Source organism: Gigantopelta aegis, chromosome 15 (assembly GCF_016097555.1).
Source record: "Gigantopelta aegis isolate Gae_Host chromosome 15, Gae_host_genome, whole genome shotgun sequence".
NCBI classification, from domain to species: Eukaryota; Metazoa; Mollusca; class Gastropoda; order Neomphalida; family Peltospiridae; genus Gigantopelta; species Gigantopelta aegis.
The window spans coordinates 24,201,693-24,221,498 of NC_054713.1; the positions used below are offsets into that span (position 1 = coordinate 24,201,693).

The 19,806-nt window shown below is 37.7% G+C and overlaps 1 long non-coding RNA gene across 1 annotated transcript; it reads right to left on the reverse strand.

Annotated features, from left to right (window-relative positions):
- Positions 1-412: 412 nt before the first annotated feature.
- LOC121390753 lies at positions 413-11,894 on the reverse strand. The gene is made up of 3 exons (XR_005960255.1): positions 11,776-11,894; positions 4,910-5,030; positions 413-1,936 (listed from the first exon to the last, which is right to left on the reverse strand). It is a non-coding gene; the product is annotated as an uncharacterized LOC121390753 (long non-coding RNA).
- Between the last annotated feature and the right edge of the window lie 7,912 nt (positions 11,895-19,806).

A 19,806-nucleotide genomic window follows, 5' to 3' on the forward strand; every position in this document is an offset into this window, starting at 1 on the left:
CAGTCAATCACGCTATTTTAAATATATGTGGAAAGGTTGTCAACTTTAAGTCTATTTTTATTAACTTGTATAACATCTATTATTTTGCCCAAAATTCATTTTACTGTATGTGTTGCTCTTCTGCACTTTTTTAATGTTTGTTGTAATTATAATGATATACAGATAACATAAAGAAACATGTAAAAATGTATCCTTTCCTGAACAAAGTGGTATTGGATTCATACAGGACTCGAACTTAAGGGGCCGTCCATGTACAGCAATGAGGGGGTCCAGTCCAATACGTACATTGTGCGTACACAGGGGGAGGGTGGTCAGGACAGATGCGTATGTACGCAAAGAGTCATTATATTGTCAATTTGAGTAGAAATACATGCACGCTTAGGGGCATGAAAAGTGAAAACAACACTGTATGTGTAATATAATAAGTAACTTTTGTTTTGGGTATCACATTTCATGTTCTAAATCAACACATGCCAAACCTCATTAATAATAATAAAAACATTTATAATTAAACAAAAGAAGTTCACAATTTCATTGCTTTTGGATGTGTATTCATACATGGGGTGGGGGGGGCGGTGGTCTTGTCCACTGCATATGCCATGCGTACAGGGGGCAGAAGGGGTACAAAATATTTAGGTTTTTTGCATACGTACTATATGGACGGCAAATGCTACCATTGAGATATAAATTGCCCTAAGTAGAGAGCATCACTGACTGCACTTCTGTGCCATCGGTAAAGCTCCTGAACAATGGCAAAATGTATACACCTACCAATATTAACATTTGCATGTTTGAAACGTTTATTTACCATACTGCAAATGTCACTTTTAAAAATAATTGCCATAGGCAGACTCAAAATTGCTGTCGGTAAGCCGTTTCACCCATGGCTATTCTTTTAAAATTTGCTGTGGGAGACAAATTCTTAAGTTCGAGAGCCCTGTTCACACAATGAATACTTGCCAAATTGGCTCCGGTTTTATGACCTCAGACTGCCACAGCAATAAAAATTGATTAAACAAGCAAACACGCAAACTTTCAGGATGCATGTATCCCATTTGTTACACACATAATACATGTATGCATTTGTAAATTGATATGCATACTGTAAATCAGGAAAATAACGTGTTTAAACTGAAAAATCCAAGCGTATTGTTTCACTTCATAAACGGTCTTAATTGTTAACAACTGAAGCCATGAACAATATTATTCCAGTTTACAGTACATCAGCTACATGCACAGATTCTCTATTATCAAATAGTAAATAGATAATTTATAATAAATAAATGTGAATATATATTCTGTTCTTGTGTCTTAATTGTTAATAGAAGGTGAGTCCATTATTGCATACTAGGTAGAAGGTACAGGATTAGCAGTTCACTCAACCATGACCTATGTTGTTATAAGGTGTGTAGGAAATGGGAGGTATAAGAAATGGGAGGATACCTTCAGGATGACTCAAAGGATAATGTGCCCAAGTGTGTTTAGTTAAAACAGTCACAGAAATCAAATGGACACCAACAAATAAAATAAAAACAACCTAAAGTAGCCATGACTAAAACAGCACAGAGGGTGGCGAGGTGGTGGTATAATAAGGTGTTGATTAAATATACCAGTCACAGGCTGGATATTACACACCATAGATAGCCTTTGGTAAAAGAGTTGGAATATTGCATAGTTAGACAGAATCTAAATCCTAGAACACCATAATGATTACAGTTTTAAACTTTTCTGCTTTTATCATGTCTTCTAACTGAATTGGATGTCGGCCAGAAACGTCTCAAACAGGTTTTCTTCTTTCTTCCTCAAACACCGATATACATGTACTCTGTGAAGTGCAGGTCGAAAGAAGTCCGTCTTGTGTGGGTTCTAGGTAGCTGACGCTTGACACACCACCAGGTGTTCTCGATTAAGTTTGTGCAAGCCCCGGATTGAGGATCTACAAATAGTTATCATTTATTTAAATAACTAATATTTTTCGTTTGCAACTTTAGGGTCAGGGCTAGGGCTAGGTAAATAGAAATGTTTATTGATTTGCATTATCCATTATACATACCTACAAAATTCTGTGAGTGGTTGACTGTCACATGAGTGTAATTCTGTAGACTGTCCTCTAGCTTACTGTATGCTTTCCAACAATCTGTCACGATGTGGGTTCCGGGAGCTACGTAAATTTCAGTCAAATGTATTAATGTTGTGGCGTCACGTTTTTCCACACAAACTAAAAACACCTGGCGTGTTTCTCTACAAATGCCACCCAAAACCTATTGTCCCTCCACTAATCGGCCGTTACTAAATTTCCTCTTTCCGAATTTGGCCTCATCAATTTCAACTACCTCGCAACAATAGGTGTAATAGTCACTGACAGTCTCTTTCGATGTCGTCAGGACTCTGTCGTCTTTACTGTCGTCAGTGGAAAAAATGGATGTCTCGTGGTAATCTAATTGCTTTATAAAGCAGTACGTTAACAAAATACATTTTCTAAAAGAAATTTTAGATCTGGCAAACCAACTGCCACTTCTCAATTGTACTTGGTTTTTACTTTTCCTACATATCGTTTTGTTACATTGGAAACGAAAATCAATTGTTTTTGTAGGTTTTTTTTTGTAATTTGGAACAGTTTCGATAGTTCGTCGCCACAAGTTAGACACTTCACAGAGGTTGGCAATAACTTATATTCCTGGCAAAAACATATGGACTTTTGTACTGTTTCCAATTTTTTGAAATAAGGCATTAAAATTAATTTTTCTAATTTTTCCACGTTTTTTTCCCCTAATATCAATTTCATTTTCTAAAGATTTACACTTATTCGCCATTACAAGACGAATGATGTGGAAACAATAAATGTGTGTCCTTTTATTCACTTTACACCCCCACGCAAAAGCGTGCTTCGTACTTTTCATGCAATGCATGATGCATGTACCAATTCGGCACACACATTATTCACGTGACAATCAAAATAAAGAAAATAAGTGTGCGTGTAGCCATTTCAGCCATTTATTTGAATCGGATTATTTCGGTAACTTTCGGCTCATTCCGTAAATGTGTGTTCCACGATTGACATCAATATATTAACCACTTTCAACAACTTCCTCAATAGCTCAGTCGGTTATGCAGAAGTCAGACAAGCTGTTGCTAAGAGTTCAAATCCTCGCAAAGGTAAGTGTAACTTAATAAATTGTACTTAATGAAATTAATATGTCAATACATAGAACATTGCAAAGTACCAAGAAGAAAGGAAGGTAAGAAGATAAGCAGAAGAAAGGAAGGTACAAAAATATAAAGTATTTCTTCTTTTATTTGTTCCCCCCAAAAGACCATGCTCCTCTTTTCTATATAAGCCCCATCAAAAAATCCCTCTTTAGATTGATGAGTATAACTGGGGAAAATTCGGAACTTTTTCCCATAAATACTTTGAACTGTATTCTTATAAAAGTTGCAAGACATTTTAGTTTAGATATAATAAACCTTGTAGCAGAACTTAATGGGTTTTTTCAGTACTTTACAAATGTAAATCTACGTTCGTGTAAAATGAACGGGTAAGGTGAAATAATCTTTTCCCTAGCTTGTTTTAGCATGGTGCAGCACCATGCCTCAATAGTCTAGCACCATCTTACCTTAATCAGCACCATGCTGCCCTGAGATTAAACAAGCCTTTTTAACTAATTATAGTGTTTTCCCTAGCTTATTTTAGCATGGTGCAGCATCATGCCTCAATAGTCTAGCACCATCTTGCCTCAATCAGCACCATGCTGCTCTGAGATTAAACAAGCCTTTTTCAGTAATTAATTCTAAAATTGCCTTTATAAAACATCCAAAATGGTATTAATTAATAAAATATGCCTTTTATATCTTTTGCCATTCATTTATTAAAGCAAGCACATACATTACATTAATGTTTATTTTAATTAATTTTTTTGTATTTTTAATGAAAAACAAGAGCCCCAAAAATGGTGAAAATGCCCCATAAGTGTTTGTCTACCATGCCTTGCCTAATTTCTAGGGAAATCACTATAATTAATTCTAAAATTGCCCTTGTAAAACACCCAAAAAGGTATTATTAATTAAGAAAATATGCCTTTTATATCTTTTGCCATTCATTTATTAAAGCAAGCACATAAATTACATTAATGTTTATTTCAATTAATTTTATGTGTATTTTTTTATGAAAAACAAGTGCCCCGAAAATGGTGAAAATGCCCAAAAGTGTTTGGTCTACCATGCCTTGCCAAATTTCCAGGGAAATCACTAGGTGAAGTTATATTTCATTAGCCCTACGTCATAATCATGATGGTACTATGCCCTCTAAGTCTAAGCATACATGAATATATTCATTTTGTTCTGCTTTATTAATAGTTTTTAACAAATAAATTATGTTCAATAAGTTAAAAATACAAGGCTGCAATCAATGTACACCCCCCTCCCCGGCTGTTGTTTACCAAGCCTGCACTATTTAAAAACATTTGCAAAGTAACAGAGCTCATGTTTACTTTGAGCCCAGCCACGACTGTTTGTGAGAGACTTTTCTCAACTATTATCAGGGTAAAAACACCCCAGAGAAGTGTTCAGAGGCACAAAATATTAAATAATATACACACAATAATGACACATGGACCAAAATCCCTAAACATTTTTGAACCAATGCCAGCCATAAAAGAATGGCTCACGAGTGGAAAGGGATCTCACAACATCCACGACCATACAAATGGTCACTAATGTCCTGATACCCTTAAATCACCACTAATTTCTGTGCCTGATAGAGTTGGTATATTTAAGCATAACCCTATTGCATACCCACCCAACCACTACCTCAAATGAGCTGCAATGGGCTGTGACAAAAGATAAATAATTTATACAGCATAAAAATGAAGGAAGATTTAAATAATTAACTGAAAAATAAAATGCGGAGTACCAAGTTTTAGAGTCAGTTTCTTTCATTGTCTTTTTCTTTGAGCAACTCCATCAATGACACTGCATCTCAGGTGTAAGATCTCAGATGACCTTTCGTTGAGCTCATTGCTTCAAACAGTTCTCTGGAAAAACAGACATCTTAAAATATGAAATGATTAGAAAGAAAATGCATCAGGATTGTAAAACTTCAGTGTCCTTTTTTTTTTATGAGTTTATTGCCCCCAGATCAGTTGACAGTGTCAAGGTTGGGGAGTCTTGAATCATTGCCTTACAAAAATACATGTATATATTCATACACATACACATACATATATGTACATTCATACATCACATATTATGAAAGTTAATTTCAATATAGAGAATATATTAAATTAAAATTTATTAATCAATTACATTAATACATTAAATAATTATATTAAAATATACTAGTTACATACATTTGAATTCATTTAAAAACAATACATAAATATGAATACAATAATGGTTTTGATCTGAGGGGGACAGGGGAGAGAGAATGGACAGATAAAATGAAGGGGGGGGGGGGGGGGGGGGGGGGGGGGAAAGAGGAAAGATAAACAGAAACTAAAAAAGATAGAAAGAAGCATGTATTATTTACTCGTATTGTAAATTAAGATTGGTTTTCTGGTTCTACTGAAGTTTTACGTATATCCAAGCAAGCCCAGATTTTCCTTTAGGTTAACAAAATGTGCAGTTATGAGATTGAAGAAAGTAGTATCAATTAATTCTCTCCGATTTTCAAGCAAAAAGATTCAACCATTTCTCCCAATGTTCATTAAATTTGTCATACTGGCAATTTTTAAAATCTTTCTATTTGGAATTTAGTTTTCAGGATATTTTCAATGGCCTTTTTGTGCAAACTTTGTTAAGTATTTTCATGTTGTAAATATGTATTTTAAATTGACAGTTATCCAGTTTACTACATATCTTAGATCACCATCTGTCATTCCAAACATAACTACATTTTTGCTTAGTGGGATGCAAAGACCAGTTTTTTTCAAAAATCTATTTTTTAACTGCTTCCCAAAGGTTTCTTACTTCAATGCAGTCGTGAAAAAGGTGTTGCAATGTCTCCGGTTCATTATTACAAAAAGAGCATTTGTTTGAATCAACATAATGTATCATATGAAGAAAAGTATTAGTAGCCAGAATTCTATGTAACAGTCTGTATTGAAACCACCTTAAAGTTGTATCTTTTAAACAATAGAAAGGTAGAGCATAGTATTTTTCCCACGTACAACAGTCGTATGTCAATCCTTTGTTTGCATATTTTATCTGTGACTTTGGAGTTACGTTTTTTTTATTCAACATATTGTACAGATCTTTACATCCTGCATTTGTGTTCAGTAGAATTTTCATTTTGAAAGGTAAAATTGGAATTTTAACAGATGTGACTGTTTTTTTTATTAATATTGTTTAATGAACGTAGGAAAGATTTTACAGCATTTACTAATGATGCATAATTTAAAAAATTTGTTTTTATGTCATATTTTCTTCTAAATGTTTCAAATACCAAAATATTCCCTTCATTGTCGAGTATGTCGTTTACGAAAATTATTCCTTTTTTATATATTCATTATATAGAAACGGTTTGTAACTTTTTAAGATGTTGGTATTATACCAAATATTCAGTCCTTGTATATCTTCTGTCATTTTTAGACTTTGTTTTTTTGTAATAATACCCAACTGAATAATACATCTTTCCAGAAACTGTTTTTGATCTTTTCTTTTTTAAATATAATGAAATAGTCCCCATATATAATTAGGTCCCTTGTACTTAAAGGTAGGGTCAACTCCAACAAGAGCCTTATGTGTTGGAAAGATGCATACCTGGACCACCAACACATACTGACACTTTAGCAAATGAAAAACGCGTAATCTTAGAGTTAATAAAAAAACATGATTATTCCTGCTAACTGGGGGCAGCCATTTTGTTTCGTTTTTGTGACATCCGGTGGGATAGCTTGGGGAGAAGTGACATCAGCTCCTGACCATCTACTGTATGTACAGTGTAAACAAAAGCAGTAATTTTCGACAAGGCGCTTCTCTTTGATCAACCTGACTTGTAAAACAGCATAAATGACGTAATAATATAATAAACTATTTAACTAAATATATTTCAAGTTGCATTAATGGAACAAAATGGGGTTATAGTATTTTTCTCTGTTTAATAATCCAAAGGAAAAATGTACACTATTACGCCTATTTATGCTACGTTGAAGCACGATACACAAGTCGGCAAGTGATAATTTTCTTTTCTTTGGGACTACGTAATTGGTCAGTTCTGTGGTTGTAGATGGAAAAGTCTACTTAATCAATAGTTTTACAGAACTATTTACAGTAATAAACCATGTCCATTACAATTTTAGGGGCGACAGGTAATATTCCACAATACCGGTATGTATTTTGTGTCTAGACAGCGTCAATTAATTGGCTCGTCTGGTTACCAATCAAATACACACCTGCCAATCAGAAATCACAGGTAGAAGCAACTAACAGCATAGACCAATTAACTAAGAAAACACTCTGTGTATCATTTCAGTATGTAGGTTAATGCATGGGGAAAACATTGTTAATTGTTTCGACTTGTTGTGTAGCCACTTTGACAATGGTATTTTATTTTGTATTGAAAAATAATATATATAGTGCTGGATATACTTACTGTTGGCTTACTGGGATGTGTATTATTACAGAACATTGCAATGTATGACTATTTATCATCCCGCAAAAACCAGGTAGATTGTGTTTTTCTAGTACTAAGGCTCATTCCTGACGTGACGCGTTAAGTATTACGTAACCACCAGCTCGCCAGAGGGCGTACTCACTGAGATGGTACAAAATGGCTGTGCCCGTTATATATAATAGTCGTCACATTTAACCGTTTTATTAATTAACTATACGATTATACGTGTTGATATTAAGCAATAATGTGCATTATATATCGTTAAATATGCATACCAGGCCAAATGCCTTAATTGTCCTCTCCTTTAAACCAGTAGTAGATTGAAATAAGTTGACCCATTTATTATTATTTTGAAAAAGTCTTCTTATCCATGATAATTTTAAGGATGTCATTACATGTTGTATATCTGGCATTTTTATACCCCCATATTTATAATCTTGAGTTAATAATTCTCGGGGGGTTTTCTGGTTTATTTTGCCAAATAAATTGGAAAAACATTTTATTTAAATATTTATAATTGTTTTTGGATTTGGTAATGACATTAATTTTAGGTATTAATAAAGTTTTAACAATTGTAACTCTTCCTAGGACAGTCAGTTTTTTAAATGACCACAGTTTTATCAAGTTCATAATTTGTTTGATCTTAAGAGTCAAAATTACATGCTATAATATCTTTTAAATTTATGGGAAAGTTCAAAGTAAACTGGTTTTCACCCCATTCCAATTTCCAACGTGTATGGTGATAGACATCTTTACAATATTTTTTGCTACCTATCTAGATGGCTTTTGACTTACAGTAATTTATTTTTAAACCAGAGATCTCAGAATAGTAAGTAATCAAGTAATGTCATTGTATTGTACAGACTCCGGAGATCCATCAAGAGTGAAAGTAGTATCATCGGCATATTGAGAAATTAGATATTCTTCAGCATTAATAGTAATGCCTTTGATATTTGTTTTATTCCTAACCAAAATTGTGAGAATTTCAGCACAAATTAGAAAAATATATGGCAACAGGGGGTTACCTTGTCTGCAACCTCTTTCTAATTTGAAAGTTTCTGATAAATAACCATTTTGTAATACACTGGACATTGAATTTTTGTTAAAAGTTTTAATCCAGCTCTTCAGTGTCCTGATACCTGGTACCAGGGGTGGGGAAAAATAAAATTGTCAATCCGTCCCACTTGATGCACTACCAGGGGATGGGAAAAAAGAAAAGAATAAAAAAAGAACATTTAAAAGATGATATTTGCTAAATAGTTTTTTTTTAAATCATAGTGACGTTTGTATAGTTTTATCTTGAATCATGAACACAAAACGATGAACATGAATTTTTTTTTTTTTTATCATATCAGTGAAAAAAACCCCACAAATTGTTATATATTTTACATAATGGAATAAATAATATAAAAAAAGGAATAAAAGTTATGATGAGCTAGCACATGTTTAAACAAAGAGATTAATAATGTCATCGTTGATTGGATGACATTTGACCTCTACTGGCTCTGGAGATAACCAGTACATGTAGCTGTTCTGCTCACTCCCACTTGTTAACAAAAAAGGTGAAAACCTTTTGTTAATTTTATAATCCTTTATAATTATTGGATACACTACATTGAACAGTCCACAATAAATACATTTATAAGATTATTTCAGTATATTTTATGCCATTTCAAGCAGTTTCTATTGCACAAAAGCCTCTTGTTTCGGGCTAGTACACTCAACCCAACAGACCTCTGTACATAGGTGTTAACAGGTGTTGATTGTAACCAGATGCAAACTCAAGAGTTCTTTGTTTTAATTGGAGCTTGATAGCTCTCTCACCAAGAATGGTGTTATTGTTAAAGTCTGTTTAATCTCTTGACCGGCTAAGCGACTTTGACAAATGTCTAGCCTTCTGGCAGTGGACTGACACTACTGTAGGTCCGATTTCAGTGACTGGCAATATATACTTAGGCAGACTTTAAAATCATATACATCTGAAACACTAGCCATATTGACCACTATTTATTATTTTAAATCATGCATGAGATACCAATGTCTTGGCAGGCCGGTCCACTCGACGGATAGGAATTTGTTCCAATAATAGAAATGGACAGAGGGACAGGCAAACACACGTTTTTAAAAAATAATTTCGGTTTCAGAGATTGAGAATTGGTCACAGATCGGAAAAAAAGGGCTTTTCCCCACCCCTGCCTGGTACCACAAGATTTCACAATGTAGCAAGCATTTTTTGCCCACACAACAAATTTCTTATTTAAATGGTAAACATCCACTTCAAATGATTACTAAATCCATTTAATCATAGAGCATAGTTTGAAGAACCACAAAAACACCGTCTAATGGACCAATGATTTAATCAGAACAAATATGGGTGTAAGCAAAATTCTAAACATTGGTGTTTATGGTCTAAACATCCAATCGATATTGGCCCAAATAAAGAATTGAAAATGTAGGACTTCAAAAGGAGAAAGGGTAAAAGTGTTATCAAAATAATCGAAGTTAACATTTATAGGTACATTTAACAGCATCCCCCTTTCAATAATGTTCCAGTTAAATACATAGGTGCTGATGGGTTTCTTCATGTAGTGTGTGTATTAGTTGTTACTATGTGAACTATCCTGGCATCATATGTTTTCGATACGATAAGATAAAAATTAAAATATAATAAAAATACTTTGTACAAACAATAATACTTTACCTTTCTCAAATCACATTAGTTTATTGTGAAAAACAGTGATAATTTCCCACAAATGCCCAGCTTTCCTAAAAAAACCACCTAGCTGCTAAGTCGAACAGGTGTTTCCGCTATATTTTTACAAATGTCACGTTTTCGATAGTTTCATCGGCTGTCTATTTTTGTCCTTGTTATGGTAGTGTAGGGTTGGCTGTCTATTTTTGTCCTTGTTATGGTAGTGTAGGGTCTATACTCTGTGCAATAATTTACATCAAAATCGTCTTTTGAAAATAAAATCACAAACTGTTTGTAACTTGTAAAAAATATTGAATATTTTTCAGACCAATAGACAGTGTTTACTGAAAACATATTTACATTACATTTTCATAATAGGTTAATGTCTAATCCTCTTGTTCCAAGTATCAACAGCACCAAAATTGAGGTTGTCACCTTAAGTACTTTGGCAGAGGTACAGAACTATATATTTTCAAAAATTCTAATTCCACCAAACCACCTTTATTTGTAGTAAATGTAAATGCACACGTAAACATGGCCCCACCAGAAATTACAGAAAAGAACTGCTGTGACAGTGTGAATGACATAAGAGGTAACCCAACCAGCCTTCCATAAATTTAATTGTTCAGTGTAATAATCACGTGGTACATTCATGGTATATCGGTAAGATGGGGGTGTTCCACTAGTTTTATAAAGACCACATCCCAATTGACCAATAAATATGTATATTTTTTTATAATTATTAATTTCATCCATCTGCAGGCTCTTTTATAATGTCATGGTCTTTACGGAACTAGTTGAACACCCCCATCTTACCTTAGTACAGAATGATTTTAAAATGATACGTCAGATGTTAAAAAAGTGCTTAATAAAACGGTTATGTTGTATAAATTATACAGGTATTAGTAACACCGAAAGTGTACCGCCCGTTCCCCCCATTAGTTATCGATCTAAAGAGGGATTTTTTGATGGGGTATATATATCCCTAACCCTAACCCTAATCCTAACTAATATCATCATGCTACAAAACGAAAAAAAAAAAAAAAAAGGAAACATTAATAAACTATTATAAATGATGGGGGGAACGGGTGGAGCTCTTGCCTCGGAAACATATGTTGATCGAAATTATATGACGGTACGATATTTGTTATCAACGAAATTTAAAATTATCATTCACTCAGAATCACTGTAAATGGCATTTAGTGTCAAACATATGGCTGAGAGAGTGATTATAATATAACCATCCAAATGTCTGTCTAACTCTCAAACAGCAAAGTACTGCGGCTATGCAACGGACAATATTACCCTAAACTTTACAGTAAGCTAAACAAAGTCACACAAAAACCAAAAATCCGTCTCAACTCCCGAAACATTCATTTTGAGCCTGGTCCTTAATCAAAAGCGATGCCAAACGCCACCCAACAAAGTAATGACTAAAACTGGCACTTAATGATTTGTAACTGTTTAACCATACTTCGATATTACTTCAATATCTTCGATCAAAGACAAACGTTTTTGCCTGGTGCTGCAGGTGGACGCCGTCATAGCTCTGTGAAGTTGGTTACTTATTCCTCGTTCCTCGTTCCTTATTCAATATCGAATAAGTAACTAGAAAGTCAGTTTCACATTCGCTTTGCGCGTACTACATGTTTGAATTTATCGACTGGTAAAGTCTGTGTGAGGCCATGCTATATTGTCTCAACAAGTAAAAATTCTGAATTATTGTAATAAATCACAAATATTTTACTCCTTTTTGCCAATAAATGACCAGCAGCAACAACATCAACATCAACAACAACTACTACTACTACTACTACTACTACTACTACTACTACTACTACTACTACTACTACTACTACTACTACTACTAATAATAATAATAATTAATCTTATTATTATTATTATTACAATTATTATTGTCAACGTCACCATTATAATTACATAGCATGTAATTTGTCACACCCACCACCAATACCCCCCTCTCTCTCTCTCTCTCTCTCTCTCTCTCTCTCTCTCTCTCTCTCTCTCTCGCTCTCAGAACATGTATGAATATACTGACACAGTTTTGCCCGGTTCATATGGGGCATAAGTGCATCAAAATACATTGTATATATGTCGTTATGCTTCCTCTGCTATCTTTCGATATGGCGACAGGCCATGGATAAACTACGTCGTTGCTATGGGTCGGCATGAACCACCACCCCGCTACATTAGATATGAACTTAGAATAGGTCTGAACATTTTGACACCTAGCCTTGCCCGGTCCATAGGGTATGAGTGCATGTAAATGCATTGCATATATACATGATTATGAGTTTCTGCCAATTTTCATTATGGCGACAGGCCATAGACGAACGACGTCGTGACGACTGGTTAGACGGCATGGACCACCACCCCGCTACATTAGATATGAACTTAGAATACGTCTGAACATTTTGACACCTAGCCTTGCCCGGTCCATGGGGTATGAGTGCATGTAAATGCATTGCATATATACATGATTATGCGTTTTCTGCCAATTTTCATTATGGCGACAGGCCATAGACGAACGACGTCGTGACGATCGGTTAGACGGCATGGACTACCACCCCGCTACATTAGATATGAACTTAGAATACGTCTGAACCTTTTGACACCTAGCCTTGCCCGGTCTATGAGGTATATGTGCATCAAAATATATTGCATATATATACACGACTATGCGTTTTCCTATCATTTTCATTATGGCGACAGGCCATACACGAACGAGGTCGTGCCGATGCCTTGGACGGCATGGACCACCACCCCGATGCATCAGACGTGTAGTTAGAATGTGTGTGAACATTCTGACACATAGCCTTGCCCGGTCCATGGGGTATAGGTGCACCAAAACATATTGCATATACACAACTATGCGTTTTCCTATCATTTTCATTATGGCGAGAGGCCATACACGAACGACGTCGTGCCGATGCCTTGGACGGCATGGACCACCACCCCGATGCATCAGACGTGTAGTTAGAATGTGTGTGAACATTCTGGCACATAGCCTTGCCCGGTCCATGGGGTATAGGTGCATCAAAACATATTGCATATACACAACTATGCGTTTTCCTATCATTTTCATTATGGCGACAGGCCATACACGAACGAGGTCGTGCCGATGCCTTGGACGGCATGGACCACCACCCCGATGCATCAGACGTGTAGTTAGAATGTGTGTGAACATTCTGACACATAGCCTTGCCCGGTCCATGGGGTATAGGTGCACCAGAACATATTGCATATACACAACTATGCGTTTTCCTATCATTTTCATTATGGCGACAGGCCATACACGAACGACGTCGTGCCGATGCCTTGGACGGCATGGACCACCACCCCGATGCATCAGACGTGTAGTTAGAATGTGTGTGAACATTCTGACACATAGCCTTGCCCGGTCCATGGGGTATAGGTGCATCAAAACATATTGCATATACACAACTATGCGTTTTCCTATCATTTTCATTATGGCGACAGGCCATACACGAACTAGGTCGTGCCGATGTCTTGGACGGCATGGACCACCACCCCGATGCATCAGACGTGTAGTTAGAATGTGTGTGAACATTCTGACACATAGCCTTGCCCGGTCCATGGGGTATAGGTGCATCAAAACATATTGCATATACACAACTATGCGTCTTCCTATCATTTTCATTATGGCGACAGGCCATACACGAACTAGGTCGTGCCGATGTCTTGGACGGCATGGACCACCACCCCGATGCATCAGACGTGTAGTTAGAATGTGTGTGAACATTCTGACACATAGCCTTGCCCGGTCCATGGGGTATAGGTGCATCAAAACATATTGCATATACACAACTATGCGTTTTCCTATCATTTTCATTATGGCGACAGGCCATACACGAACGAGGTCGTGCCGATGCCTTGGACGGCATGGACCACCACCCCGATGCATCAGACGTGTAGTTAGAATGTGTGTGAACATTCTAACACATAGCCTTGCCCGGTCCATGGGGTATAGGTGCATCAAAACATATTGCATATACACAACTATGCGTTTTCCTATCATTTTCATTATGGCGACAGGCCATACACGAACGACGTCGTGCCGATGCCTTGGACGGCATGGACCACCACCCCGATGCATCAGACGTGTAGTTAGAATGTGTGTGAACATTCTGACACATAGCCTTGCCCGGTCCATGGGGTATAGGTGCATCAAAACATATTGCATATACACAACTATGCGTTTTCCTATCATTTTCATTATGGCGACAGGCCATACACGAACGACGTCGTGCCGATGCCTTGGACGGCATGGACCACCACCCCGATGCATCAGACGTGTAGTTAGAAAGAAAAAGAAAGTTTGTTTTATTTAACGACGCCGCTAGAGCACATTGATTTTTTATCTTATCATCGGCTATTGGACGTCAAACATATGGTCATTCTGACACTGTTTTTAGAGGAAACCCGCTGTCGCCACATAGGCTACTCTTTTTACGACAGGCAGCAAGGGATCTTTTATTTGCGCTTCCCACAGGCAGGATAGCACAAACCAAGGCCTTTGTTGAACCAGTTATGGATCACTGGTCGGTGCAAGTGGTTTACACCTACCCATTGAGCCTTGCGGAGCACTCACTCAGGGTTTGGAGTCGGTATCTCGATTAAAAATCCCATGCCTCGACTGGGATCCGAACCCAGTACCTACCAGCCTGTAGACCGATGGCCTGCCACGACGCCACCGAGGCCGGTACGTGTAGTTAGAATGTGTGTGAACATTCTGACACATAGCCTTTCCCGGTCCATGGGGTATAGGTGCATCAAAACATATTGCATATACACAACTATGCGTTTTCCTATCATTTTCATTATGGCGACAGGCCATGTATTTTCCTGTCTGTGGGAAAGTGCATATAAAAGATCCTTTACTGCATTAGGAAACATGTAGCTGGTTTCCTCCGATGACTACGAGTCAGAATTACCAAATGTTTGACATCCAATAGACGATGCTTAATTAATCAATGTACTCTAGTGGTGTCGATAAATAAAACAAACTTCATTAACCTGTTGTGAAACTGCTTCATTTTCAAAGTTTTCTTCTTGGTGATAAGGTCGGATAAAATATTTTAAATGAGAATGCCCATTCCACGGCCTTTGATATACCAGTCGTCGTGAACTAGCCGGAACGACAAATAACGCAATGGGCTCACCGATGGGGATCGATACGAATGGGTTACGTCTCGCCCTATTAAAAAAAAACAAAAAAAACAAGAAGAAAAGAGTAGCGGGTTTCCTCTAACCTATTAACAATAATGTTATCATCAGACTAGACAGCTGGCTTGAGTCCCACGGAGAGCGTTCTTGAACCTTAGATTAGATATAAACACGAATATAGCCGAGGTGAAGGTATGATAATATATCTTTAATTGAGATTAATGTGAAAAATACGTTTTCGCTACATTTTGTCATCCTTTTAGGGTGTCTTATAAGGAAGTGAAAAATGCGTTTTCATGGTACATGGTAAAAAACACAGTGAACGCATATTTCACGAATATGTGAAAAATGCGTTCGAATTCTGTGACAAATGCAGCCGGTAAAAAATTAGTTTTGTGAAAAATGAGATCCAATAATGCTCTATCAATGGAATGAATGTGTATATCAAATACATAAGGAAACACAGATATTAGTTTTTTCTACATTTCTTTCATAGTTCTTTATAGATCATTAATCGTGTATTTTAATAATAATACTTTACACGTGACAAATGATCTCGTACACTGTGAATACCACTAAATAGTGTGTAGTTAACATTTCAAATATTTCATCAGTTCATCATGCATGATGATTCTGGTAGATCAGAAGGACCAACTCAACAATTCCACAGCTATAAAGTACTTTTGAAATCATCTATAGCATATGGAATTAATCAAATGGCAAATACATCACGACATTCCTCATCATGCGTGTCCATACGAAAAAACATTTGCAAAGCATATAAGTAGAAATCGTCACACCAGTCCATCATAAATATTCTTCAAGCTGCATTGGTACAACGATCACCACTAAGTTGCTAAATTGATCACCCGAAACAAGAAAAGAATATTACCGGTACATACGTAATTTATTTCATACAACACATTATAACAAGACATGTCTATGTGTCAAAATTTCAAATCGGTTCTCCTAAATGTATAATGGGAAGGATTTTTGAGGTGGGGTGGGGTGGGGAGAGCACGAACATGGCTAGGTAACAAAACGTTCACATGAGCGCTAGCTGCACTTTTAATGTAATGGGTAGTGATCCATGCAGACTGACCCATCGAAACGATATCGTTTATCTATGGCCTGTCACAATAACGAACATTATCAAAACAAAAACAAGAAAGAAGAAAAAAAAAGAGCATAATCATGTATATCCAATGTATTTTGATGCACTTATACCCCAAGGACCGGGCAAGACTATTTGTCAATATATTCACACATGTTCATAGTGCATTTCTAATACAATGGTGGAGGGGGGGGGGGGGGGGGGGGGGGGGGACCAGGCCGACTGACCCATGGACACGGCGTCGTTTTTCCACAGCCATAATGAAAATGAAAAAGAAAATGCATAATCATGTATACCTGCAATGCATTTTGACATTTCTAATGCAGTGGGTTGGTGGTCTATGCCGTCTGACCCATGGACACGGCGTCATTTAACTTTGGCCCATCGCCATATTGAAAATTAGAAGAAAAAGCATAATGATGTATTTTCATGTACTTATATACCTTAGACCGAGCAATGCTATGTGTAAAACGTTTGACACGTGTCCTACATACATTTCTAATGCAGCGGGAAGTTGGTTCATGCCGTCTAACCCATCGGCACGACGTCGATCGTCTATGGCCTGTCACCATAATGAAAATTGGCGGAAAACGCATAATCATGTATATGCAATATATTTTGAGGCACTTATACCCCATGGACCGGGCAAGGCTAGGTGACAAACTGTTCAGACATATTCAAAGTACATATCTAATGCATTGGGATGGTGGTCCATGCCGTCCAACCCATCGGCATGACGTCGTTCGTCTATGGCCTGCTGCCATAATGAAAATTGGAGGAAACCACATAATCGTGTATATGCAATATATTTTGATGCACCTATACCCCATGGACCGGGCAAGGCTAGGTGTACAAATTTTCAGACACATTCGAGTTACATATCTAATGCATCGGGGTGGTGGTCCATGCTGTCTAACCCATCGGACCGGCGTCGTTCGTCTATGGCCTGTCGCCATAATGAAAATTGGCAGAAAACGCATAATCATGTATATGCAATATATTTTGAAACACTTATATACCCCATGGACTGGGCAAGGCTAGGTGCAAAAATGTTCAGACACATTCTAAACACATATCTGATGCATCGGGGTGGTGGTCCATGCCATCTAAGCCATCGGCACGACGTCGTTCGTGTATGGCCTGTCGCCTTAATGAAAATGAGAGGAAAACGCATAGTCGTGTATATGCAATATGTTTTGATGCACCTATACCCCATGGACCGGGCAAGACTAGGTGTCAGAATGTTCACACACATTCTAAGTACATATCTGATGCATCGGGGTGGTGGTCCATGCCGTCTAAACCATCGGTATGACGTCGTTCGTGTATGGCCTGTCGCCATAATGAAAATGGGAGGAAAACGAATAGTCGTGTATATGCAATATGTTTTGATGCACCTATACCCTATGGACCGGGCAAGGCTAGGTGTCAGAATGTTCACACACATTCTAAGTATATATCTGATGCATCGGGGTGGTGGTCCATGCCGTCTAAGCCATCGGCACGACGTCGTTCGTGTATGGCCTGTCGCCATAATGAAAATTGGAGGAAATCGCAGTCGTGTATATGCAATATATTCTGATACACCTATACCCCATGGACCGGGCAAGGCTAAGTGTCAGAATGTTCACACACATTCTAGCTACACGTCTGATGCATCGGGGTGGTGGTCCATGCCGTCTAAGCCATCGGCACGACGTCGTTCGTGTATGGCCTGTCGCCATAATGAAAATTGGCAGAAAACGCATAATCATGTATATCCAATATATATTGAGGCACTTATACCCCATGGACCGGGCAAGGCTAGGTGTACAAATTTTCAGACACATTCGAGTTACATATCTAATGCATCGGGGTGGTGGTCCATGCCGTCTAACCCATCGGCACGGCGTCGTTCGTCTATGGCCTGTCGCCATAATGAAAATTAACAGAAAACGCATAATCATGTAAATGCAATATATTTCGAAACACTTATATACCCCATGGACCGGGCAAGGCTAGGTGCAAAAATGTTCAGACACATTCTAAGCACATATCTGATGCATCGGGTGGTGCTCCATGCCGTCTAAGCCATCGGCACGACGTCGTTCATGTATGGCCTGTCGCCAAAATGAAAATGAGAGGAAAATGCATAGTCGTGTATATGCAATATGTTTTGATGCACCTATACCCCATGGACCGGGCAAGGCTACGTGTCAGAATGTTCACACACATTCTATGTACGTATATCATGCATCGGGGTGGTGGTCCATGCCGTCTAAGCCATCGGCATGACGTCGTTCGTGTATGGCCTGTCGCCATAATAAAAATGGGAGGAAAACGAATAGTCGTGTATATGCAATATTTTGATACACCTATACCCCATGGACCGGGCAAGGCTAGGTGTCAAAATGTTCACACACATTTCGAGGTACATATCTAATGAACCGGGGTGGTGGTCCATGCCGTCAAACCCATAGCAATGATGTCGTTCGTCTATGGCCTGTCGCCATAATGAAAATTGGCAGAAAACGCATAATCATGTATATGCAATATATATTGAGGCACTTATACCCCATGGACCGGGCAAGGCTAGGTGTAAACATTTTCAGACACATTCGAATTACATATCTAATGCATCTGGGTGGTAGTCCATGCCGTCTAACCCATCGGCACGGCATCGTTCGTCTATGGCCTGTCGCCATAATGACAATTGGCAGAAAACGCATAATCATGTATATGCAATATATTTTGAAACACTTATATACCCCATGGACCGGGCAAGGCTAGGTGCAGAAATGTTCAGACACATTCTAAGCACATATCTGATGCATTGGGGTGGTGGTCCATGCCGTCTAAGCCATCGGCACGACGTCGTTCATGTATGGCCTGTCGCCATAATGAAAATTGGAGGAAAACGCATAGTCGTGTATATGCAATATATTCTGATACACCTATACCCCATGGACCGGGCAAGGCTAGGTGTCAGAATGTTCACACACATTCTAAGTACGTATCTAATGCATCGGTGTGGTGGTCCATGCCGTCTAAGCCATCGGCATGACGTCGTTCGTGTATGGCCTGTCGCCATAATGAAAATGGGAGGAAAACGAATAGTCGTGTATATGCAATATGTTTTGATGTACCTATACCCCATGGACCGGGCAAGGCTAGGTGTCAGAATGTGCACACACATTCTAAGTA